Source organism: Pleurodeles waltl, chromosome 2_1, assembly GCF_031143425.1.
Source record: "Pleurodeles waltl isolate 20211129_DDA chromosome 2_1, aPleWal1.hap1.20221129, whole genome shotgun sequence".
Classification (NCBI taxonomy): Eukaryota; Metazoa; Chordata; class Amphibia; order Caudata; family Salamandridae; genus Pleurodeles; species Pleurodeles waltl.
The window spans coordinates 367,615,205-367,641,449 of NC_090438.1; positions in this window are offsets into that span (position 1 = coordinate 367,615,205).

Genomic DNA, 26,245 nt, shown 5'->3' on the forward strand with positions numbered 1-26,245 from the left:
CTATCCTGTGCCCACCCTCTGGTAGCTTGACACTGAGCAGTTAGGCTTAACTTAGAAGGCATTGTGTAAAGTATTTGTGCAATAAATCATACAATACCACCATATAACACCACAACAATACACCACACAGTGTTTAGAAAAATATATAATATTTATCTGGATAAATGCAGGTCAAAACGATTAAAGATGAAATAAGCAAATGTAGGGATTTCCCTGAAAGTGATATCAAGTGTCTTAGAGTTTAAATATTACTGTAAAAGCAATAAAAAAGTGTCTCTTGCAGTGCAAAGTACCTGGTTTGCATTGAAAAATCCTTGCAAGGGTCTGCAGAGGAGGAGATGCGTGGAAAACAGTGAGTGTGTGTCGGTTTTGCCCCTTCGCACATGGACTTGTGTCATTATTTTCCACGCGGGGAAGACGTTGCATCGATTTCCCGCGCGTGGAATTGGATCCTCTTTGGGTTGTGGGGTTTTCAGACACCCCGTGGATGATTTGTGAAATCCTGGGCTTGCGGAGTGAAGTCACAGCGGCTGCGTCGATTCCGGTAGGCGATGCGTGCAATTTTCTTCTACACAGCAGGCGCTGCGTGGATTCCTCTCAGGAGTCGGGCGGCGTCATTCTGAGTCGGCTGGTTCGATCCAGTAGGTCCGTGCATCGAAGTTTCAGTCGCGTCACTGGCGCTGCATTGATCTTCTGTCGCGAAGTCAGGCTGAGCCGTTCCGGACTCGGCGTGCGGTGAATTTTTTACCACGAGCAGGCTGTGCGTCGTTCTGGGCAGGCAGTGTGTCCAAATTTCGCCGCACGGGGATTTCTGCTGCAGGAGAGAAGTCTTTTTGGTCCTGAGACTTCAGGGAACAGGAGGCAAGCTCTATCCAAGCCCTTGGAGAGTACTTCTGCAGCAAAGCAGGAGAGCAGCAAGACAGCAGGGCAACAGCAAGGCAGCAGTCCTCTTCAAAAGCAGTCAGGTGAGTCCTATGGGCAGCCAGGCAGTTCTTCTTGTCAGGGTGCAGGTTCTGGTTTCTTCTCCAGGAAGTGTCTGAGGTGGTGGGGCAGAGGCCCTGTTTTTATACCCAAATGTGCCTTTGAAGTGGGGTAGACTTCAAAGAGTGGCTTATAAGTGCACCAGGTCCCCTTTCAGTTCAATCCTGTCTGCCAGGGTCCCAGTAGGGTGTGTGACAGTCCTTTGTGTGAGAGCAGGCCCTCCACTCTCCCAGCCCAGGAAGACCCATATAAAATGCAGATGTATGCAAGTGAGGCTGAGTATCCTGTGTTTGGGGTGTGTCTGAGTGAATGCACAAGGAACTGTCAACTAAACCCAGCCAGACGTGGATTGTAAGGCACAGAAAGATTTAAGTGCAGAGAAATGCTCACTTTCTAAAAGTGGCATTTCTAAAATAGTAATATGAAATCCAACTTCACCAATTACCAAGCTTTTGTATTACCATTCCGCCCATACTAAATATGACCTTCCTACTCCTTTCAGATCAGCAGCTACCACTCAAACAATGTATGAGGGCAGCCCCAATGTTCACCTGTGAAGGGAGGAGGCCTCAAGGTAGTGTAAAAACGAATCAAGAAGTTTTACACTACCAGGACATGTAAACTACACAGGAACATGTCCTGCCTTTTACCTACACAGCACCCTCCCCTAGGGGTTACCTAGGGCACACCTTGGGGGTGACTTATATGTTAGAAAAAGGGGAGTTTTAGGCTTGGCAAGTACTTTTAAATGCCAAGTCGAATTGGCAGTGAAACTGCACACACAGTCCTTGCAATGGCAGACCTGAGAAGAGGTTAAGGGGCTACTGAAGTGGGTGGCACAATTAGTGCTGCAGGCCCAATAGTAGCTTTCAATCTACAGGCCCTGGGCACATATAGTGCACTCTACTAGGGACTTATAAGTAAATTAAATAGCCCAATTGGGCGTGATCCAATGTTACCATGTTTAAAGGGAGAGAGCATATGCACTTTAGCAGTGGTTAGCAGTGGTAAAGTGCGCAGAGTCTAAAACCCAGCAAAAACAGTATCTAAAAAGTGGAGGGAGGCAGGCAAAAAGTTAGGGGTGACCACCCTAAGGCTGTCCGGTCTAACATGTGTCCCCCCAGCTTAAAGTGGGGAGAGCTACCCAACCTCCTGGGAGCTCTCATCGCTAAGGCGGAAGTATCTGGAGAGACCATCAGCGTTGGCGTGGTCAATCCCCGTGCAATGCTCCACTGTAAAGTCCATCCCCTGTAAGGAAATGGACCACCTCAAGAGTTTAAGATTCTCACCCCTCTTCTACATTAGCCATCTGAGGGGCCTGTGGTCTGTCTGAACCCAGAAGTGAGTCCCAAACAGGTATGGTCTCAGCTTCTTCAGTTCCCAGACCACAGCAAAGCCGCCTCTTTCAATAGCACTCCACCTCTGTTCAAGTTTTAATAGTCTTCTGATAATAAAGACTACTGGTTGGTCTAGGCCCTCCTCATTTAGCTGTTTTAAGACCGCCCCTATGCCATGCTCTGAAGCGTCTGTCTGCACGATAAATTCCTTGGAGTAGTCAGGAGCCGTGAGCACATGGGCCCATGCACATAGCTTCCTTCAGGGAGTCAAAGGCTTTCTGACAAGCCTTTGTCCAATTCACCAACCTGGGTTGCTTTTTGGATGTGAGTTCTGTCAAGGGTGTCACCATGGTTCCATAGCCCTTGACAAATCTGCGGTACTAGCCAATGAGGCCTAAGAAGGCTCTCACCTCTGTTTGGGTTCTAGGTGGTTGCCAGGCCTTGATAGTTTCAATCTTGGCCTGGAGGAGCTGCACCTTGCCACCACCTACTAGGTGTCCCAAGTACACCACGGAACCCTGCACAATCTGGCACTTACTGGACTTGATGGTCAGGCCTGCCTGTTGCAGAGCCTGAAGCACCTCCATGAGGTGGAGCAGATGTTCCTCCCAGCTACCACTGTAGACGGCAATGTCATCTAGGTAGGCTGCGCAGAAGGCATCCTTGCCAGCTAGAACCCCGTTAAGCAACCGTTGGAAGGTAGCAGGGGCATTTTTCAGCCCAAAGGGCATCATCCGGATTTGGTAATGGCCCTCAGGTGTGGAAAATGCTGATCTCCCTTAAGCCCCCTCAGTCACGGCGATCTGCCAGTACCCTGATGTGAGATCAAAAGTACTGAGGAATTTGGCAGCACCTAGTCTGTTTCGAGCTCATCAGCTCGGGGGATGGGGTGAGCGTCAGTCTGTGTGACTGAGTTGAGACCCCGATAGTCCACACAGAACCAAAGTTCTGGGTTGGCACTGGGTGCAGCAGCCTTGGGTACCAGCACCACAGGGCTGGCCCAGGGACTACTAGACTTCTCAATAACCCCTAGAGCCAGCATCTTGGAGACTTCCTCTTTGATGCTGGCCTTCACCTTTTCTGACAACCTGTAAATCTTGTTCTTTACAGGGGGTCTATCTGCTGTGTCAATATCATGGGCACACAAGTGTGTGAGTCCAGGGGTGGGAGAAAACAGGAAGGAGTACTGTTCCAGTAACTGGTAGCAGCCCCCTCTCTGGTCTAGTGTCAGGGAGTCAGAGAGAATGACACCCTCCACTGACCCATCACCTTCCTTGGCAGCGAGGAGGTCGGGGAGAGGTTCACTCTCCTCCTCCATACCCTCATCTGTCACCAGAAGCATGTTGACTTCGGTCCTCTCAAAGTGAGGCTTCAGTCGGTTGACATGGAGCACCCTTATGGGGTTCCTAGGGGATTGGAGGTCCACTAGGTAAGTGGCCTCCCCTTTCTGCTCCTTCACTTCAAATGGGCCAGACCAGCGGTCCTGGAGAGCTCTAGGCTCTACTGGCTCCATTACCCACACTTTGTCTCCAGGTTGAAACTCTACCAGGGTGGCCTTCTGGTCATACCAGCGTTTCATTACCTCTTGACTGGCTTCAAGGTTACTTTTGTCCGTTTTCCAGAAGCGGTGCATCTGGATTCAGAGGGCCAGCATGTAGCTGACCACATCCTGAGGGGGTGCCTTTGGAGCTTTCTCCAACCCCTCTTTGACAATGCTTAAGGGTCCCCTGACAGGGTACCCATAGAGAATCTCAAAGAGACTGAACCCCACCCCCTTCTGGGGTACCTCTCTGTAAGCAAAGAGAAGGCATGGTAAGAGGACGTTCCACTTATACCTCAGGGCCTCAGGGAGGCCTGTGATCATGCCTTTCAAGGTCTTGTTGAATCTCTCCACAAGACCATTAGTTTGGGGGTGATAGGGTGTGGTGACCTTGTAAGTTACACCACACGCATTCCACATGGACTTCATGCATGCAGACATGAAGTTAGTGCTTCTGTCAGACACTATCTCCTTTGGGAATCCCATTTGGGTAAATATCCCCATTAGAGTTCTGGCCACCACTGGTGCAGTTACGGTCCTCAGAGGGATTGCCTTTGGGTAACGGGTGGCATGGTCCACCAAAACCAGGATGAACCTGTTGCCTAGGGCAGTTTTGGGGTCCAATGGACCAACAATGTCAATGCCCACCCTTTCAAAGGGGGTGCCAATGACAGGAAGTGCTTAACCCGTTTTCCTGTTGTACCACTGGCCTGGCAGGTAGGATAGGACCTATAGAACGTATCTGAGTTTGTCCTCATTCGGGGCCAGTAGAAGTGGGTGACAAGCCTGGCAAAGGTCTTGTCTTACCCCAATTGTCCTGCCACGAGAATGTCGTGAGCAAGTCCCAGTAAGAAGGTTCGGTAACACTGGGGGACCACCAGCGCACGTTCTGCCCCAATGGCCGGAACCTTAGGCTCACTGTAGAGGAGATCATTCTCCCAATATATGTGGTAATCGCCAGAGGCTTCAGCTGCTGTCTGGGCTGAGGCTTGCTTCCTCATGCCCTCTAGAGTGGGACATTCTTTCTGTGCCTTGCAGAATTCCTCCCTGATGGGCCCACCCTCAACTTGCCAGCCAGCAAGCTCAGGTAGGTCACCTAGGGTGGCAATGTCTTCCCCAGTTGGCTCGGGGCCTCCTTCTCAGGAACCCCGTCAACCACTGCAGGAACTTCTGGGACCAGTTTCCCGCACCCCTCCTTTTGGCAGTTGTCTGGGCCATTGTTCCAGGCTCCAGATGCCCTTGACTTCCCTCCCGGGCAGCCATGGACCGTGCGGTCATGCAGGCCCACTCAGGCAATTCTAACATCTCCAAGTGAGACCTTAGCTCTACCTCCTTCCAGGTAGTGTGCTCAAGGCCGTTGCCTAACAGACAATCTACAGGCATGGCAGGACTCAAATCTACTTTTAGAGTACCAGAGACCCCCCCACTCAAAGGGAACCAGAGCTACAGGTAGGTGGCTCTCACGATTGTCGGCGACTATGACTTGGTGGAATGTATTTGGGAGGACCTGCTCTGCTGACACCAGCTGACCCTTGACAGTAGTGATGCTGGCTCCTGTGTCGCTCAGAGCCTCCACCTTTTGCCCATTGATGGTGACCCACCGCCTATATTTTGAAGTATTGGCAGGTATGTGGGTTTTTTGCACCATCAGCTGTCCCAGGGACACTAGGGTTACCTCTGTCTGCTCCCCAAAACTGTCTGGGACTCTCTCCTCCCCAAGCACTGCACTAGCCAACCCAGGTGTCTGCCCTCCTTTGGGGGGCTGTGCCCTCTTGGGACACTTGGAGTGCCCCTCAGAGTGCCCATACTTATTGCACTCTGAACATTGGGATACAAACCTCCCTATCTTATGGTTAGTAAAACCTCTCCTTTTGGAATCAGACCGGGACTGGTTACCACTATTCCCTTGGGAACTATTTTGGGGGCCTTTTGAGAACTCTTTGTTTTTAAGTTTTTCTCCCCCTTCTTTCCTTTGATGGGAACCCTGACCACCTTTGTAGGTGTCCCCCACAGATACCTTTCTGGACACTCTGGTGCTAGTCCAGAGGTCCGCCTCCTCAGCAAGCTTCCTGGGATCAGTCAGCTAACTGTCTACTAGATGCTGGTGCAACTCTGTAAAACAAATACTGAGCATATGCTCTCTCAGAATCAAATTATACAATCCTGTGTAATCATCTACTTTGCAGCACCGCACCCATCTATTCAGTGCCTTACTGGAAAAGTCAAAGAAATCTACCCGTGTTTGTGTAGACTGTTTGGAGCTGTCCCTGAACCTCTGACGGTATTTCTCAGGGGTTAGCCCAAACTTGGCAAGTAAAATGGCTTTCATAAGTGGGTATGTGTTTTGATCCTTTGGGTCCAATGTTAGAAGTGTGCCCCTCCCAATTGCTGGCAGATAACCCCACATAGCTGTACCCCATTGCCCTTCAGGAACCTCATGAGCCCTTCATAGCAGCTAGCCATTTATCTATGTCCTCTCCCACCACAAAACTGGGCACCACATTTTTGGGTATACAAACCTTCTTTTCTCCTGCAGGTCCTGCCTGTATGCTGCCACCATTACTGCTGGACTCGGACTTCTTCCTCGTCTTAAGATCCAGCTCCTTGATACTCAGTTCATGAGCCAACAATAGTTCATTTTCAGCCAAGGCTCTCTCAGTTGCTTGAGCTTCTCTCTCTGCCCTACTTTCCTCCTTTTGAGCCTCAATTTTCAGTCTTGCCATTTGCAATTGGAACTCCCTCTCCTCTCTCCTTTCCTCTGTGGTCAGGCCTTGATCAGAGACACTGCACCCTAGTCTGGCAGGGGGCACAATTGCAGTGGTAACTTCATCCACTGATGGCATAAAATTCTCTGAGGGGCCATCTTCTGGCTCCTCATCCTCAGCATCATCCTCTAAATGGGCTTCTGCCCAGGCCCTCAGGGCCACTTGAAAGTCCTCCTTTCGGGGAGCCTTTTGGGTGAGTACACTCATCTCCTTGCAGAACCCTTTTAGTTGTTAGACAGTATATGTCTCCAACAGGGCTAGGTCAAAATCTCCTGCTTGAGACCCAGCCTGAGATATGTTGAGTTAGGATTTAAGTTTAGAAAAATGTCAGGAAAAACAAATTTGCAAAAAGATATAAAAATAAAGTTGACCTTTAACTGTGGGTAGGTAGTGAAATACTTAGCTACTGTATGTCACTGCACAAATATAAGTCCTATCCTCACCGCTGATCACCATTGTTAGAAATGGGGTCTTTGGTTGGCAGTCAGGTTACCCCCTGTCCAAGCAAGGACCCTAACTCTAGTCAGGGTAAGTCACACACAATCCAAATTATCCTGTGCCCACCCTCTGGTAGCTTGGCACTGAGCAGTCAGGCTTAACTTGAAGGCAATGTGTAAAGTATTTGTGCAATAAATCATACAATACCACCATATAACACCACAAAAATACACCACTCAGTGTTTAGAAAAATATGTAATATTTATCTGGATAAATGCAGGTCAAAACGATTAAAAATGAAATAAGCAAATGTATCAAGTGTCTTAGAGTTTAAATATTACTGTAAAATCAATAAAAAGTGTCTTACGTTCTCCTAGAAACAACAAGGGGCATATTTATACTCTGTTTGCGCCGAATGTGCGTTAAAATTTTTGACGCACAATCGGCGCAAACCCTGCCCCATATTTATACTTTGACGTCCGACCCCGCGGGTGTCAAAGTTCCAACATGTGCGTCATTTTTTGGAAGGGGGAACCAGCCTTGCGTTAATTATATGCAAGGTAGGCGTTCCCTTCCAAAAAATGACTTTAAGGCCTGTGCCCCATATTTATACTCTGATGTCATTTTGACGCATAGGAGGGGGCAGGCCTTAAAAAACGGCGCCCAGCCTGATGGCCGCCGTTTTTTAACGCCTGGGTCAGGGCAGGCGTTAAGGGACCTGTGGGCTCAGAAGGAGCCCAGAGGTGCCCTCCCATGCCCCAAGGGACACCCCCTGCCACCCTTGCCCACCACAGGAGGACACCCAAGGATGGAGGGACCCATCCCAGGTAAGTAGAGGTAAGTTGGGGTAAGTATTTTTTTTCGTATTTTTTTGTGGCATAGGGGGGGGCCTGATTTGGGCCCCCCTACATGCCACTATGCCCAATGACCATGCCCAGGGGACATAAGTCCCCTGGGCATGGCCATTGGTCAAGGGGGCATGACTCCTGTCTTTGCTAAGACAGGAGTCATTTCAATGGGGGTTGGGTGTCAAAAAAAATGGCGCAAATCGGGTTGAGGCCTGAATTTTGCCTCAGACCTGACTTGCCCCATTTTTTGACGTCCAACCTCCATTTTCCCCTACGCCGGCGCTGCCTGGTGTGAGTCATTTTTTTGCCGCACACCAGTCCGCAGCGCCGGCTAACGTCATTCAATAAATAAGGCGCCCGCATGGCGCTTTGGAATGGCGTTAGCCGGCGGTAACATTTTTGACGCACAACTACGTTGGCGCAGTTGTGCGTCAAAAAGTATAAATATGGGCCCTAGTGTCTCTTGCAGTGCAAAGCACCTGGTTTGCGTTGAATAATCCTTGCAAGGGACCGCAGAGGAGGAGACGCGTGGAACACAGTGAGCGTGCGTCGGTTTCGCCCCTTCGCACACAGACTTGCGTCATTATTTTCCAAGCGGGGAAGACGTTGAGTCGATTTCCGGCAGGTGCACTTGGATCCTCTTCGGGTTGCGGGGTTTTCAGACGCCCCAGGCACGATGCGTGGAATCCTGGGCCTGTGGAGCGAAGTCACAGCAGCTGTGTCGATTCCGGTAGGTGATGCGTGGAATTTTCTTCCACACGGCAGGCGCTGCATCGATTCCTCTCAGGAGTTGGGCGGCGTCATTCTGAGTTGGCTTGCGTCGATCCAGTAGGGCCATGCATCGAAGTTCCAGTCGCTGGCGCTGCATTGATCTTCTGTCGCGAAGTTGGGCTGCGTCGTTCCGGACTCGTGTGTGGTGAATCTTTCACAGCGAGCAGGCTGTGCGTTGTTCTTGGCAGGAAGTGCGTCCAAATTTCGCCACACGGGGATTTCAGTTGCAGGAGAGAAGTCTTTTTGGTCCTGAAACTTCAGGGAACAGGAGGCAAGCTCTATCTAAGCCCTTGGAGAGCACTTCTGTAGCAAAGCAAGAGAGCAGCAAGACAGCAGGGCAACAGCAAGGCAGCAGTCCTCTTCAGAAAGCAGTCAGGTGAGTCCTTTTGGGCAGCCAGGCAGTTCTTGTCAGGGTGCAGGTTCTGGTTTAGGTTTCTTATCTGGGAAGTGTCTGAGGTGGTAGGGCAGAGGCCCTGTTTTAATACCCAAATGTGCCTACTGAAGTGGGTAGCACAATCAGTGCTGCAGGCCCTCTAGTAGCTTTTAATCTACAGGTCCTGGGCACATATAGTGCACTCTACTAGGGACTTATAAGTAAATTAAATAGCCCAATTGGGTGTGATCCAATGTTACCATGTTTAAAGGGAGAGAGCATATGCACTTTAGCACTGGTTGGCAGTGGTAAAGTGTGCAGACTCTAAAAACCAGCAAATCGGTATCTAAAAAGTGGAGGGAGGCATGCAAAAGTTAGGGGTGACCACCCTAAGGCTGTCATGTCTAACAGTAAGCTGTACCAAAAGTTAATGTAGGCTCAAAGAAACCTTTAACTATGTCATTATCCTTAGATACTCTACTCAGATACCTATTTATGGGGACAAATGAAAACACCACGTTGTGGTTAGAGTAAAAGTACTGTATGTACTCCTGGCTATGTGGAGCCTACAGCTTATTCCATAAGTAAGAGGCAAACTATGATACGTAACTCCTTCTCCGACTGGTGAAGGAATCTGCGAACACACAAAACAATTCTTCGCATCCAAAGTCTCAACATACTCACTCAATAAGTGATAGAAGACATAAAAAGAAAGTTCCCCTTGGGCATTACTACCTACATGCAGATACTTCTCATCTAACCTAAACTTCTCCAGTGCTGTTAAAGCAGTAGTTGTCTCTGAAGCTGAAGTATGATTGGCTTTACTTTTATCAAGAACAGTCATACCCACAATTAATATCACAAACAATATCCCACACACAATTGCCAAACCATTACTCATGTATTTACAGCACCTGTTCTTCCTATCCTGCTGGCTAATGTTACTTATGATCTGTAAAGAATCAGAAAGTAGAGGAGAATTTTTTTTAAATTATGCAGAAAAAATCCAAAACAAAAATCTTCTTTAAGCAGTTATTTACAGCTCTCAATCCCACTTCCAGGATCCTTTGTCAAAAATCGGTTTAGCAGCTTCTCAAAAATCAGGTTATCTTGTCACAATCAGGTTTTTCCGGTTACTTTCGACAGTATCTTTTTCTTTTGCACTTTTCTCAAATTGTTCCAGCAGTTCAGCTCATCAGCTTCCTTAAAGTGCCAAAATATTGACCTGGAATGTCTCGATCAAAACAAAAAGACAAAATTCTTTCAGCCATTCACTTGTAGTTGCATACGCCCATTCAGGACCTGCTTACCTTCGACTTGCTATTGTCTTTCTTTTCAACTTTCGATCACCATTCAAATCTCCTTCACTTAGATCTTCTCTCCTTGGTGTATCTACTTCTCCCTCAATTGTTGTTTCTACAACTGCTTCCTTTCTCTTTGCTTGTGACTCTGGCCACTTACCTCCTTTCAGTGGACCCTTAGTCTATGCTCTTTTCATTGTTGAACTTGAAACTTCTTCTTGCTCTGCGGAGTTTTCTCTTGACGGACCTGCAACTGGTTCAGAAGGAGTCAGATTACAAGAGCTTTGATCCACCTCAACTCCTTCCCTCTCAGGGTCTGGCATCTGCTATATTTGTCTCACAAAATCATCCGCTTCTGAAAAAGCCCTCCTCTGACTAGTCTGTCCTGCTGCTTCAATTGAGATAGGCTCACCGTCACCCTCCTGGAGGTCACAGAAGTGACTGAACCGTCCTCAACTTGCTCAGATCCAGTCTCAGTTTCTCTTTCTTCTCTTCCCTGTTCTGAGGCTTGTCTTGTTGTAGTTGTTGGTGCTCTCAACAACTCATCTTCAGTGTCCAAAGGGCATGTCCCCTTTTTCGTGTGGCTGACGTGGATCCAGTTCAGAACTCCAGTGCACTTCACAGCTGTGGTAGTAATCAGAACTACCTGGAACGGTCCTTTCCAGCGAGGCTCCAAATAGTTTTCCTAACATGTTTCCGGACCTCAACCCAGTCACCGGCTCTCAGGTTGTGACCTGGGTCATGGATCAGTGGCAGTGTGGTGGCCTCCACCTGCTGAGAGAAAGAGAGAACCACATCAGCCAGACCTTTGCCGTACTCCAACACCATATCATCTCTAATGTTGACAAGTGCATTTGCAGGCACCGCTGGTAACCTCAAGGCTCTGCCCATAAGGATCTCATACGGCGACAATCGTGTCTTCCTGTCGGGTTTCTCATTGTCATCACAACTAAAGGCAGCGCGTCATGCCATTTCAGATTTGTGGACGCACACATCTTTGCAACTCTTGACTTCAAGGTACCATTCTTCTGTTCCACTAGTCCTGATGCTTCAGAGTGGTAACTACAATGCAACTTCTGCTCAATGTTCAATACTGCACACAGTAATTACTTCATCGTTAAAGTGACTTCCTCTATCTGATTCTAAAGAGATCGGAAACTCAAAACGTGGTATCAGTTCCCTAAGCAGCAGTTTTGCTACTTTGAGGCTGTAATTTCTTAGTGTAGGGTGCGCTTCAATCCAGGGACTAAAGATGCAGACAATCACCATCATATATCTCAAACATCCACACACAGGTATTTCAATAAAATCCATTTGCATTCTGCTGAATGGACCTCGTGCTCTTCCGATGTGGCTCAAATTAACCGCTGTCTCCTTTTCCACGTTTATTTGTTGGCAAATGACGCAACAATGGCAAAATGCTTCAGCAATCTTTCTAAACCTTGGGTTGAACCAATTGTGCATGAGAAGAAGAATCATGGCATCCATACCAACATGTGCTTGACCATGATGATAATACCTAGCCATTTGAGACAGCAGACTATTGGGCAAAACCAATTGGCCCTATTTTGAAACCCACAGTTCATTCTGTCTCTGTACACAATTTTATTTGCTCCATGAAGGTTTTTCCTCCCTGTCAGCATTATTCTGCAATGTTTTCAATTCGTCCAGCGTGTCAATCACTTTCAATGCAAAACTTAGACATGTTTCATCTTCTTCAGGTAACAATTCCCACTTATCTTTGAATGATATACAGTTCAATGCGCAAAACCTTTAGACTTGATCTGCTTATCCATTTCCCATTGACACAAAATCTTGCGATTTCAGATGTGCACTGCATTTCACCATGGCAATCTTTCCAGGCATTTGGATAGCATATAACAATTCTTTAATTCTCTCACCATTTCTCACTGGTGAACCAGAAGAGGCCATGAAACCTCTCTGAGACCACAACTGGCCAAAATGATAGACTATTCCAAAGCCATAATGGCTAACTGTATAGATGGTAACTTTAAGCTGAGCAGAAACATGGCACGCTCTAGTAAGGGCAACCAGTTCCGCTACTTGTGCAGAGTATACCCCTCGAAGCCAAGACGCTGCCAGTATACCAGAAATTGTGCACCCAGAATATTTTGCTCTCAGTGTTCCCGTATTGTCTCTTAGACAGGAACCATCAACAAAGATAATTTGGTCATTTTCTTCCAATCGGGTGTCTCTAATGTCAGGTCTTGGTTTTGTGCACAGATCAGTTACTTCAAGACAATCATGCTCAATGTCTTCCACCTTTTCAATTTCAACATTTTCATTTGGAAGCAAAGTTGCCCGGTTCAGCACTGTACATCTTTTCAAAGACACATTTGGTGACCCTAGAATACTCATCTCATATCTGGTCAATCTTGTACCTGTCAAATATCAGGTCTTGGTGTGGGTAAGGACAACTTCAACTCATTGAGTGACCATTATTGTTAGGGGATGTCCCATCACAATGCCTTCACCCTGTGTAAGGCTCTGTCCAACCGCTGCAGCTGCACACAAACAGCCTGGTAAAGCTGCTGCAACTGGGTCCAAAGTAGCTGAAAAATGTGCTACTGGGCGGTTTACACCTCATGGACCTCCATCAAGACAGGCAAAGAACATGCATCACGCTCATGACAAAACAATGTGAAAGGCTTAGTGTAGTCAGGCATACCCAAAGCTAGAGCTTTGCACAGACTCGCTCTCAATTCAGAAAATGCTTTCATGCAAGCCTGGTCTACATTATAGGATTGGTGACCTCCTTATGGGTCAGCTTTTGCAAGGGCTTGGAAATGACCGAAAAATTAGGAATCAATTGGCAGCATTAGCCTACCTTCCCTAGAAACATTCTGACATCTTTCTGTGTGGTCAGGGGATTCATCTGCAAAGTGGTTGTGATCCTTTATCTGTATATTTTCCTTGATCCTTTCTCAATCTGGTGACCCAAATATTTCACCTCTTTCTGACAGTGTTGCAATTTAAGTAGAGACACTTTATGACCATTTCTTACCAAATGGTTCAGCAAGGAACTCGTGTCATACTTGCACTCGTCCCTTGTTTTGGATGCAATCAGCAACTCATCAATGTACTGTACCAAGGTCGATTGGAAAGGCAATTCCAACAATTCCAAATTCTTTTTCAAGATTTTATTGAATATGGAAGGTGACTCTGAAAACCCCTGAGGAATTCAACACCAACAGTAAACTCGGTCCAAAAATTTGAAACAAAAGAGAAATTGGCTGTCCTCATGAAGAGGTACAGAAAAGAAGGCTTGTGACAAATCAATGACAGTGAACCACTCAGCATTGCATGGAATCTGAAGCATTATCACAGTTGGATTTGGTACCACTGGGCAACATTTGACCACAATGTCATTTCTTTGCCTCAAATCCTGGACAATTTGAACTTTCCCACGGGGCTTTTTCAATCGCATTATCGGTGAATAACATGGGCTGCTCAACACTTCTTTCAGGACCCCTTGTTCCATAAATTCTGCAATCATTTTGGTGACCATTATAAGAACATCTTGTGACGTGGTACTGCGGAATCGGAGGAAAAATCGCATTTGGCTTCACAGAAACTTTAACTGGCTCAACTCCCATTATTACCCATCACTTTCCCTGTCAGATCCCACACTTTCTCTTCAATCGTTCCCTGTAAATCAGGGTGAAGCTACTTCACTGTGAACACTGGAAAGAAATCAATCAGCAGATACTTCTCATTTGTGGTTTCATATTCGGTCTCGGGAACCTGGTCATCTTCATCATTGCCATTGATCTGTATCTCGATTCCATCAGTTGAACAAGTAATCGAGCACCTGGTCTTACACAGCAAGTGTCTTCCCAGTAAGAATACCGGACTTGAATCACAGACTACAAATTTGTACAATCCCTGAAAGTTGCCAATCTTAACCTGTACAGGATCTGTAATTGGGTTGGTCAAATATTGATTCACTAGTCCTACAATCTGGACTGTCTTCCCTGAAAGGGGCAAATTTGGAACTTCGACAGATCTTTCTGTAGAGCGTGTAGCTCCTGTGTCAACCAGGGATGAAACTCCGTGATCCATGACTTTTCCCTTCACATAGGGACCTTTCTGATCTACTTCTAAGGAAGCTGCAAGCACACACACCTCCTCATCCGTACTCCCACTCACCCAATCGTCGTTTATTGCATTCTCAATGTGTAACGGGAATTGGAGAACTGTGTAATTACTTTGGTTGAACCTGTGACCTGTTGAGGAAGCATCACCTGCTGCTGTTCCATTGGGGCTTGCGATATTTGAATTTGATGTCTAGGCACCATGGAATGCTGCTGTTGCATTGGCTGCAACTGTGTCATTTGTACACGTGGCATTTGCACATGCTGCATGGGTTGGAAAGTTCTGCATTTGATTCACTTTATTTTGAAAATTCAGATTATGACCACTCATTCTCAGTCCTCTCATGTTTTGAAACGGATTGATGTCATTGATTTGCTGAATGACAGCTTCCAGCATGTTCATTGTACACTCCCGTTTCCAATGACCGACCGCTCCGCAAGCGTGACAAGGCAACAATTCCTTCATTCCCTGCACATCATTCTGAACCACTACAGTATTCAAATCAGGACTACAGTTTCTGTTACCTATGTGACCTCTACCTCTCATCTGATTTTGAAAGACCATATTTCCCTGCTGATACTGTGGTAGCTGTTGTGGAAATTTCCTTGCATCCCTGTTTGTGCAGCTTTAATCTGCATCACCATCACCTTCTCTTTCAGCTTTCTCTGCTTCAACTCAATCTTGCCACTACAATACTTTGCATACTGCACCACCTCATCAGCCGGCTTTGCTTGCCAGAAAATCAAATGACTCTTGATCATTTGACTAATTTCAGGTCTTAATCCTTCCACAAATCTTAACACAAAATGAATCATGTCTTTCGGCTCAATTGTTTCTGTACAACTGTAATGCTTGAATGCCTGCAAGAATCTCTCGTAGTACTCCTGTATCGACCCCTTTGCCTCCTGAGCTGTCCTGTCTATTCTTTGCCAGTCAATGTTTTTGGGCGGAATTCTCGTCTTCAGGAATTCTATAATATTTCATCACTTCAGGAGACCGCACACCTGTAACCTGAAGTCTCTCTGGTTCTTTGTGTCGGCCAATCTACACTCCTCTTACACTCCATCCATAGATCAGCTGGAACTACTATCTGTAATAGAGTGTTCAAGTCCTCCCACAGGCACTTTGCAAGTTTCAAAAACTTGTCTGACTGCTGGTACCATTCCACTGGCTTCTCTCTCAACCTGGGATAATCATTTATAAATGGCAGAATGTCACTTCTACTCCAAGGGACATGAACAAAAGTCCCACCTGGAATCCCTCTCGTTGATAAAAGTTTCACTGGATCCTTGTCCTGCTGCACATTTGCAGTTAGCTCCACAGAATCTCTTTTTCTCTTTTCTTAACCTATCTGCCTTCCCATTTGTCTAATGCTCTCCAGGTCTGGGCCCTTTGAAGTAACACCTTAAGGTGCGCCTTCATTCCGTCAGATCTCATGTGTTCAAAATCTTTTGCCTCAAAGTCTAACCTGTAACTCCTTTTCAAATGCTTAATTTTCTCTATTTCTATGCCATATTTCTCTGCTAGGGCTGCTAAGTTTTGATGCACATTGCTCACTTCCCTCCTAATTTTCGGGTACAGATATCTCAACTCTGCTTCTGTGTAGGACTCTAATCTGTTTATGCCCATGGTTCCCTCAATGAGCTCACCTGTTTCTATTCCTAGTCTTGTGTAGCTAAAGTACTCCTCTCCCTTAGCGGCACCCTGTGGGGTATTCAGCTGATCTAGCCATTCAGTCAATTGCTGGGCAGTCAAACCCTGCAACAAATTATTATTCCTAGTCTTGTGTAGCTAAAGTACTCCTCTCCCTTAGCGGCACCCTGTGGGGTATTCAGCTGATCTAGCCATTCAGTCAATTGCTGGGCAGTCAAACCCTGCAACAAATTATTATTGGCCTGTGCGGTGGCACCTGTTGTACAACTGTATTCGGGGTCTACTGTGTTAGTAATTTCAAGCTCTGACTAATGCTCGACTTTATCACAGTATCCGGAGGAACTCCGAATGAACTAAGGTCTAGCAATGATCTAGATTCATCAAACGTCTATCCCACAGGAGAGGCTATTCGAATATTCTCATTCAGTCCTCCCCTCATCGAATTCTGACTTAGGACCCCCTGTCCATTCGCACTGGGTTTTTCTTGTGCAAACAGTGGCACAATCGGACCTATGGTAACAAGTACAGATACAACATCTGGGCCTGATCTAACACTTAAGTTCTGTGGTTGCATAGCTCCCACATTTTGGCTCATTAGTGCAGACATATCTGTCTGGGTCCCTGTTATCGGAGTGTATCTTGGCATTACTTGTGGTCACACTTGCGGCAGTAAAAGGGCACATCAGGGTATATTCTCTGGACATTTGGCTGTGCCACCTGAGTTTGTACTACCGGAGTAGTAGGTGCGTTAAGACTTCTCTGCATTGGGTTCTGTGTTGGGCTAGGATTAACCTGCACCGGACTCATTGTCACATTAACCTGTGTCGGAGCTTTTCTGACCACTCTCATGTGGTGCATACGGTGGTGGATGATTTCTCAATAACTGTAAAATAAACTCATCATTGTCTGACTCTTCCTCATCTGTCAAAGATTTTCTAGCCTCCCTACTCTCGGATGGGCTTCAGTTAGTCTTTCTAGTAGCTTTCCTTCCTTCTCTCTCACTGTCTTGTGTAATTGCTGGGAATATTTTATCCCCTGCAAAGTCTTGGTTCTCCAAAATGTCTGAGCATGGTCCCATCTAGCCTCTGCTTGTGTCTTTTCTGCCTTCTCATTCTCCTCTCAAATTTCTGTTGCTGTTGCTGTCTGGCTACTAACTTCCAGATCGCTAATGCCTCGAACTGTGCTGGTCTCGGAGGGGGTTTCAGATCATACAACACCTTCAAATGCTCTAAACTCCTCAAATTGAATGTTCTATTTGCAGGAAAGGCTAAACTCCCATCCTTCTTTGTCACTTTGCACCACTGCTTCAACCAATGACATGGCGCAACACCCTTTTCTTCTATTGCAATGTAAGCTGGTGTACCTTCTGGCAGTGCCATATTCCTTATACTCATTGCAATGTACGTATCTCCCCTCATATCACTCTTTAAAGCTTTGAAAAAATTATTATTTTCTCCCTTTGTGTTTCTTTCAATCAAATCAGGAAGTGACTTTTAATCCCAGAATTCTCTTCACTCACCTTCTCAACCAACTGCGCTTCACGGACGGCTGCTAATCCGTGCGCGACACTTCTCACTAACCAACCTATCCCAGCGCGGCTCCATTGACATCACACTCACATGTACTGCAGCTGACAAAGTCTTCTTGTGGCGTGTCCTCCCAAACTCAGATTCACACAGAACTAATGCCAAATTATTGCCAGCACTAACCAAAATAAAAACCGAATTTGTCAGTTTATGACAGGTAGGGTAACACAATCGCTTCAGAAACTTTAAGGATTTTTCACGGACAGCTTTCGCTCTAACAGCTATTCCTTCTTTCTCAGTTTCCCTGATTCGCAAGCAAAATCTGACCTGCATATTTCACTCTCAACTGATCAGTGGATCTGTCCTGGTGCACATAGGAGTCGCCAGATCATAGTCGAAAAATTCTTCACTCACTTTGACTCACACTCTGACTTGTCGACCATGCCCGATCGAACTATTAAACCAGACAAATTACAACAAAAACCAAGTGTCTCATATACTTTTTCAATATACTCCGGAGTCTTAGACCATGCAGGGTCCGTACATCCACAACCACGTGGATAATTTTTTAGTACAAACCACCACACACGGGTGAAGTTCGGCGACTTCCCTACTCTCACACTTCAGAGTATGCACACTCCTTCTACAACTTCATTTGAAGCACGCAAACTCCCTAAGCCCTCACAAACCTCACAATTTACCTGCAATTTGCATAAGCTGTGCAAGTGCAAAACCTACTTCATTCACACTATCACTAGAGCGCTGAGAACATCCTCAAACAACCACTGGCAGGCTCCAAGATTCTGGGAAAGTGATCTTAAGGACCTTGTGGAAAAGTCTCTCTCCAATTTGTGTCATTGAAAAAATAAATCCAAATCTCAGTGATGATGAGCTCTTAAAAGACAAAACCATCAAGCTACTACCATCTCTAGGAACACCTATTATTTCTCGCTTACAATCTCCAGGACCAAATGCTCTTCTACCTCTCTTTCTGGACTGTATGATGGGATCTTAAGGAGACAAACCATCATTCTCTGCTACCATCTCTGTTGGAGCATCTGACCCTAATTAGTAAACTTACAAGGGGACGCAAATAGGCCGATGAACCTTTTGACTGCGCTTAAAATGTTCCCACTAGATATCCAGTATGTGCAGATCAATAATTAATAACAATGCAAAACATTAATTATCAATAGCAGTCAGTAATTGTCACACACCATGACCTCACAGTCATAAATAACCACACCTTTATGTAAAAGTTAGAATATTTATTTCCCTATAACAATGCTATTACGATGTAGATTAATCTCAAAATCAATTGATAAACATACAGAAATAACACTGGCTGTTCCTAAATGGCAAAAGAAACTCAATCTAATTAAGGCTTGAGCTACTACACATTCCAAGATTACAGTGCAGATTAATAGCAAGAATAACTCCGCAAACAATATTACGTACATTAGATTCAGAAAAGAAAAGAAAAGACATCAGCTGATATTTCATGTAGCGAACTTCATCAGTGAGCTCCCTAACTAACATCAAATTAGAATAAGCATGTTGGTCTTCATGCAAAAACAATTTAGTCAACACAAATTTGGAAAACATCTAACTATGGCTGTAGCAAAATAGCATTGTTGGTACCTAGAAACAAAAGCAAATAGACATGGTAAACAACATCAAAGTCAATTTACCCATCCTTAGTTGTGGCTGTGACAGTCTTCATCATCAGGACATCCTTCTGGTCAGCAAGGCACCCAGATTCAGCACCAAAGTTCAGAAAAGGCAAAGGGGGTCATTTTGACCTCGGCGGTCTTTTTCCAAGACCGCCGAGGGACCGCCGTGCGGAAGACCCCCAGTGGTGGCGGTTTGCCGCTCGGCCTATTATGACCGTTGGCAGCTCTCAGTCCTTTTTCGGACGGAGAGCCGCCAACAGCCATACTGGTGGGAGGCGGGGAAGTGGAGGTTGCTCTACCTCCACCTCCACCGCCACGCAACAGAACACCGCCCAGTGAATCACGTCCTGTGATTCGCCGTGGCGGTGTTCTGTTGGCGGTGTGGTGTCGGCGGAGCAGCCCCCATGGCTCCCGTCCCCTCCCGGAGGATCGACGGAACAGGTAAGTCGATCGTCTGTTAGGGTAGGGGGGTCGGGGGCGTTGTGTGTTGTGTGGGTGCTTGGGGTGTGTGTGTGTTTGTAGAGGGGGGTGTGAGTGCGTGTATGATTGCGGAGGTGTTGTGTGTATGGGAATGAGTGCGTGTATGTCTGTGGGTATGTCTATATGGATGTGTACGTGTATGTTTGAATGTGGGTGTGCATGTCTGACTGTGTGTGTGGATGTAGGCATGTATGTCGGCGTGTGTGCGTGTAAGTGTGTAGGTGGTGCCTGCGTGCGTGTCGTGTGGGTATGGGTGATGTGATGTTGGGGGTCGGGGTGGGGAGGAAGGAATTCCCTGGCACTGATAGTGCTTACCGCCATGGATTTCATGGCGGTTCAAACCGCTGGAAATCCACGGCGGTAAGCCGGGTCAAAATACCGCCGGCGGTATAGTGACGGCCGCCGGGCTGGAGACCAAGGTCTCCAGCCCGGCGGGCAGAACGGAGATCCGGCGGATGACGCCATGGTCATAATTCCACAAAGTAAGACCGCCAGCCTGTTGGCGGTCTTACCGCCGGTTCTCCGCCTTCCGCCAGGGTCATAATGACCCCCAAACCCTTTAGGCAATAAAGTTAACCATGTCTCTTCTCAAGACTGAAAATGGGCAAAATGGGGTGTCTCCTCCCATTGCAGTCCGGCTAAGTTAGATTTCCTAAAACTACTTCCCAAGTCCCTATTGATCAAGGTATCGCATGTTCACACTTTGTCCAATAAAACTAAAACTTCAAATCTACATTTCTACTAGCACATGGTTCACATGTCGATGATTGGCTCTTGTTGTACTGTTCTCATCATCCAGCTCATCAGGTAACAATACTGTTTCAGCTTATACTCCAGTCAGAGTCTCCATTTAATTCTCCTGAGAAAGTCAGTCTTACATACAATACATAAACCAATGTTGCATTAGTAAGTGCAGCATCCTCTAGCAAGCATTTCTCATGAGAAGGGCTTTCAGCTACAAGCACATTGACAGTACAGTGGAAAATCACAATTTAATTCTCTAAGCAGACATTTTCTTAAACACTTAAGAAATGCAGCTTGACATGAGGCCGTGCAAATAGGCCAAGACCTCGCTAAGTTAAGGCCTACAAATAATAAAGCTGATACATAATGCATAACCCTTAATGATATATTACTACATGAACCAAACACAAGCTTCAACATTACATATGAACAAGCCATTAATAAGTACACTTCGTGAACAATGCTGGCCACTTCTGTGGTCACACTTTCAAATGCGTCCATTATTTTTCTCTATATTATTACATTTTCTATGCAAATTCAACACTCAAAACACATGCATATTCATTAATAATATCATTAAAACTTCTGTTAACAATGCTGACAATTGATACTGTGCTGCTTGACCTGTATTTAGCAAACATCATTGCAGTTCTGTCTGCTTAGACAATGTTGTTGGTAACAGTATATGAAGCTATCCACAAAAACAAGGATGTTACTTTGTTTATTCCAGTATACTACATTTTAGCATGTGAATGAAGTTCAGGAAGCACTTACAATCCAACAAACCTCGACTCCAATGAGGCACTCAGGCATTTATTAATCCTTTGTGGATTTTGGCTGCAGGTGCCTTGAGAGTTGCTTCAAAATTCCCAATTACTACCATGTGTCCATTACTACCATATTGCCATAGTATTGTGCCCTTCAAAGGGACTTTTCTGTTCATGAGTTGCATATTTGCACTGTGAGGCACCACTGGGAGATGAGTTGTGACATGTTGTGGTCTGCCAATCTCTTTCCAAAGCTTTCTGTACCTATGGCATTGGACTGCCATACCTGACCCTTCACCTGAAGGCTGCAGTTGTCCAAGCTACGGAAGACCCAGAACCACTGGTGGCATCTCTTAAGTCATTACCACTGGGTGAAAGATGGGTCACGTTGTAGTTACTGACACAAAAATAAAGTATGTTCCCCACTTTCAACTATGTGGCCTCCGCTGAATGAGAGAGTGAGCAAAGCATGCACAGCATGCAATGCAATACTACATGCAATGAGCTCACATCCCAGGCATCAGATTGATGCGATTCCGTTTGGTGAAGTGGTCCGAGCTAGACGCAACTGTAGCTTGGACACTGATTTCTTTGCATGCATCAATGATATGGAGCACAGATTTAAGCAATGGGGATACAAACCATGTATTCTTAAGCAAGCCCGTAATAGGATTTTAAACATTTCAAGAAGGACACTCTCAAACAACAATCTAGAACATTTAATAGTAACATTTGTTGTGTAGCTGACTATTCACAAGCTATCTCAATACTACGCAAATGTATGACAAGGCATTGGCCGATATTACTAGTGGCTACAGCTCTAAGAAGTTTTATTTCAGATACTCCACTTCTTACATTCCGTCGTGGCAGAACTCTTAAGAATACATTAAGTCCGAGCTACCCTAGTAAACAACACCACGAAGATTGGCTCACTAGCCGCAATAAGGGATTCTATAAATGTGGGCAATGTGGAATGTGTAGATGGGCAAGAACGGGGATCTCTACCTTTCATAATCAGATTGGTGATCGATTTCCCATCACCTCTCACATTACATGTAACAGCAATTACGTAATTTATATGATCATTTGCAAGTGCAGCAAATACTATGTAGGCAGCACTATCAGATCCCTCAAAATAAGAATGAGCGAACACTGTCGAGCAGTGAGACAAAATGACAGTCGGTATCCTGTGGCAATACACATCAATCAATGCCCGGCCCAGGGCCTAACCAAAAGCTTTGAATTTTATGGGTTTGAGAATATATCCAAAGACCCACGAGGAGGGAATAGAAAATTACACCTTAGAAGACGTGAATGTACTTGGATCCTCAAATTAAGAGCAGTGGAGGAAGGTCTTAACACAAATTATGAAATGGAGTACTTCCTGGGTGATTAATTTTACTATCATAATAACGTATAATTTGTACACTGTATGTCCAAGTATGAATTTAATCATTACTGTCAAACTCTAGCAACATAGTATACAACACTACCTAATATGGAAGAATGAGCCCAGTTCAATTCTGGTGCTAAGATGGTGAACTCTGTTCAAATGTGAAGTGTTACTATTATTACAGTATTTACATTACATATGAATTCACACTTTATTGGTAAGTATAACCAATCTTTGATGATCACGTGAAACGAATAATTAGGACGATGACTACTTAGGATTACTTGGCTGATTACACTTTGTTTTTACTATTTTGTATCATCTCTTATTCTCGGGACCCTTCGAACAAATTACTTCTAAGTTACATTATTCTCCCGATCGATTAAAAGAAGGACCAAATAAACATACTGCCTGTCATGCCGAAGAATTTTATACACACTCCTGAGACCTTACTCTGAGTCGTGTGACACCTTATTCGGTGTCTTTCTATCAATTTTGTAAGCGCTTAAGGCTGTTCACATTAACTAATGCATAGCAATTTCATCCACCTATTTGGACACTGTCTTTTAGTTGTGTCTTTCACACTCCAAGATGGCGCCCACTTTTTCTTTCAACACTCTGTCCTTTTTCTATTTCGGACCAGCCGATGATTCTCATCATCGAATAAAAGAAGGACCAAACAAACATACTGCCCGTCATGCTGAGGAGTTTCTCACACACTCCTGAGACCTTACTCTGTGTCTCTTCTATACCTTATACTTCTAGGTAGGTGACATTAATGTTAACTTATGTATTTTGCGCTTTATTTTGAGGGGGCTGAGTCTGGTTGCTCAACTTAGAAGCAACATATGATTATAATCTTTGTTACATCGGTTTTAGATGAGACGGAGGGCTTACACATCCTTTTTCTCTACATACACGCCAGCTTAATTATCGGGGAGCAAGACACAGCGCCCCCAAAATAAGAATTTACCCAAAAGAACTGTTTTGTTTATAGGCACGTGACCTTTTACTTTTAGAATTATGCCATATTGCTTATGCTTCTCACTACTTCCTCAGTATAGCGATCTTCTCTTCTAGATCGCACCGTAAAAGATTTTGGATCCATACGTGCTAACTTATGAGTACTCCCTCACGAAGACTCTGGGATAATAGTGTTTTGCCCCCATCACGTGATTCCCACTACTCTTTCTCTATTGGTACATGATAGTCCTTTTGTTAGTTCCTTTTAAATTCAGTTTACTCATTATCTTCCTCCTAATGACTTACAATAATTTTATTTCACATCGTACATTATCTTGAAGAGTTTTACTTGATTAGTATAAGCCATTTATTCATGTTAACACTTTACTTATACTTTGGTACGTTTTTCTTTATTCAGACACACTTGCGAATGCTTAATTTAGCACACTCACTCACCAATTTCCTAGGTGTTAGGACGCCTTTCTGTTTCCTTTTTTCCTAATGGCACCCTGTCATTAAGAGTACTTTTCTCAACCTCAGTTTCCGTTTCTCATCGCCACATATCTAGTGGGAGTCTTTATCCCTATTTCTAATTCTCAATTTCTACTTCGTTTCACGTGCACATCAAACTTTTGGTGATATTTATAATAATAACAAGTTTATCACTTGTGGTAGACTGTAATCACAATTTTTTCTCTTTGGCTCCGTTTGGTAATGTCACTTGATGATTTTAGACACTCATGCGATACTGGCGAAGGACTTGGCCACGATTTTAGTGCCAGGTATTAATTTTCCATAATCATGTATAACTACAGATGATGACCAAGCTCATTATTATGTTTCTTACAGCCCGAGGAAGTCAATGAGATTAATTTCTCGGAGACGAAACACGTGTTGGCTGTTGGATGTTGTTGTGATGACCACATATGGAATCTTTCTGATGTGATGAACATGTATGAAAACCTCGCACAAGAATAAAGACACTGAACTTTAACTCTGTTTGGATTATAAATTGATTCTCCGAAGACCAAGAACCTAACTGCACAGACTCTTATCTTATTTCATACGAGTGCCCTGGCCTTTTGAATGAGCAAAGCATGCAGTTGGGACTCTTAAAGAAAGTCCCCTATAATTTTTTCTCCAGGGAAAGTTTTTGTTTTTCTTCCCTCCATTCTCTCCTTTGCATTTTTCTTTCCTTCTTTATTTTTTCTTCAATTACTTACAACCATTCCCCTCTGCTTTCTTTTTGACTTCGATCTTTCTTTCCCTGTTTGCATTCTTCTTTCCTCCCTTTAGTACTTTCACTTGAACTGACTTTCTTTCCTTCTTTGCATTCTCGTTTCTTCCCTTATTTCACTTGACTTCTCTCACACTTTCGTACTGATTTTTAACACTATTGTCTCTCTCTGTAACCATGTTTGGTGGTAGTTTCACCCCTAGGCTCCCACCTCACAATTGTGTCATGGTACCTTCTTTTTGGTTGGTATTATTTTCCGTTTCTTCTTATGTCTTGTGACCAACTGTGAAGTCATAATTGAAAGTAAAGAAAACCCATAATCCTGTCCATTGACACCCGTGTTCATGCTGACAGGGTAATCAATAGCGGTTGTCGTTCCTCAGAGGGTGTTGGTGTTTTCATGGCCTGTGAATGCGACTATGATGGTCCTTTTTCAAGCTTCCTATTGACAAGTAGGGGTTTGTGAAGCAGCAAAGATTTGTTCTCACGAACATCGTGTAATTCTCACACATACTACAATGACTACCTGCAGTTTGCAATGTTTTAACACGGCAGGTTGTGACATTAGAAAGCAGGCATTTAACCTCTTTCTAAGTCATTGCAAGAAGGAATTAGCATTTGCAATGCAATCGGTCTCGCATTTGCTCGAATTAGAGCTATTAGCATTATAAACTCCTAACCGGACTTTTCTTGCCACATAACTTGAAAATCAAAAGCAAAACAGTTTCACATAAGCGAGCCGATTCACAGCGCCACGGCCGCCATGAGCATCAGAGATGAGGAGAGACACAAAAGGAAAAAGAAGTTAGCTCGCAGTCAAACTTATCAGCAAAAGGGCAATTAGCCATGTGACAGGGTTGATAGCCAAGATGGTAACAAAACCTGCCCAAGAAGGGACAAACGTAAATCATTTACCAATGTCATCAAATGATTTTTGAAGGGCAAGCCCACGAGCGAGTGATAGTGATGGGCGTGAGGTGGGCATTGTTAAAAACCCAGATACATACTAACACTTCAAAAAAGGAGTGCATGCTCGCTGCTATGCTCAACCTAAGATTGCTAACATCCACCAGTTTCAAAGTGGCAAGGAAAACTGTATTGAATTAAACTTGTGAGAAAACATCACAGGCATTTTCTGTGCAACACAGCGTTCATGGGAAGTATTGGCACTAACGAGTAAACATTGCCAGTTTACATGGAAAAAGTATGTGAGAGGTACGAACAGAATTCTACAAATTATTGGTAGATCACTAATCGAGAAGAGTAAGCTAGTAAAATTAAAACCATTCATATCCCTTAGTAAGGTTCTGTGTCTGTGTATCTTGTTTGGTTCCATCAA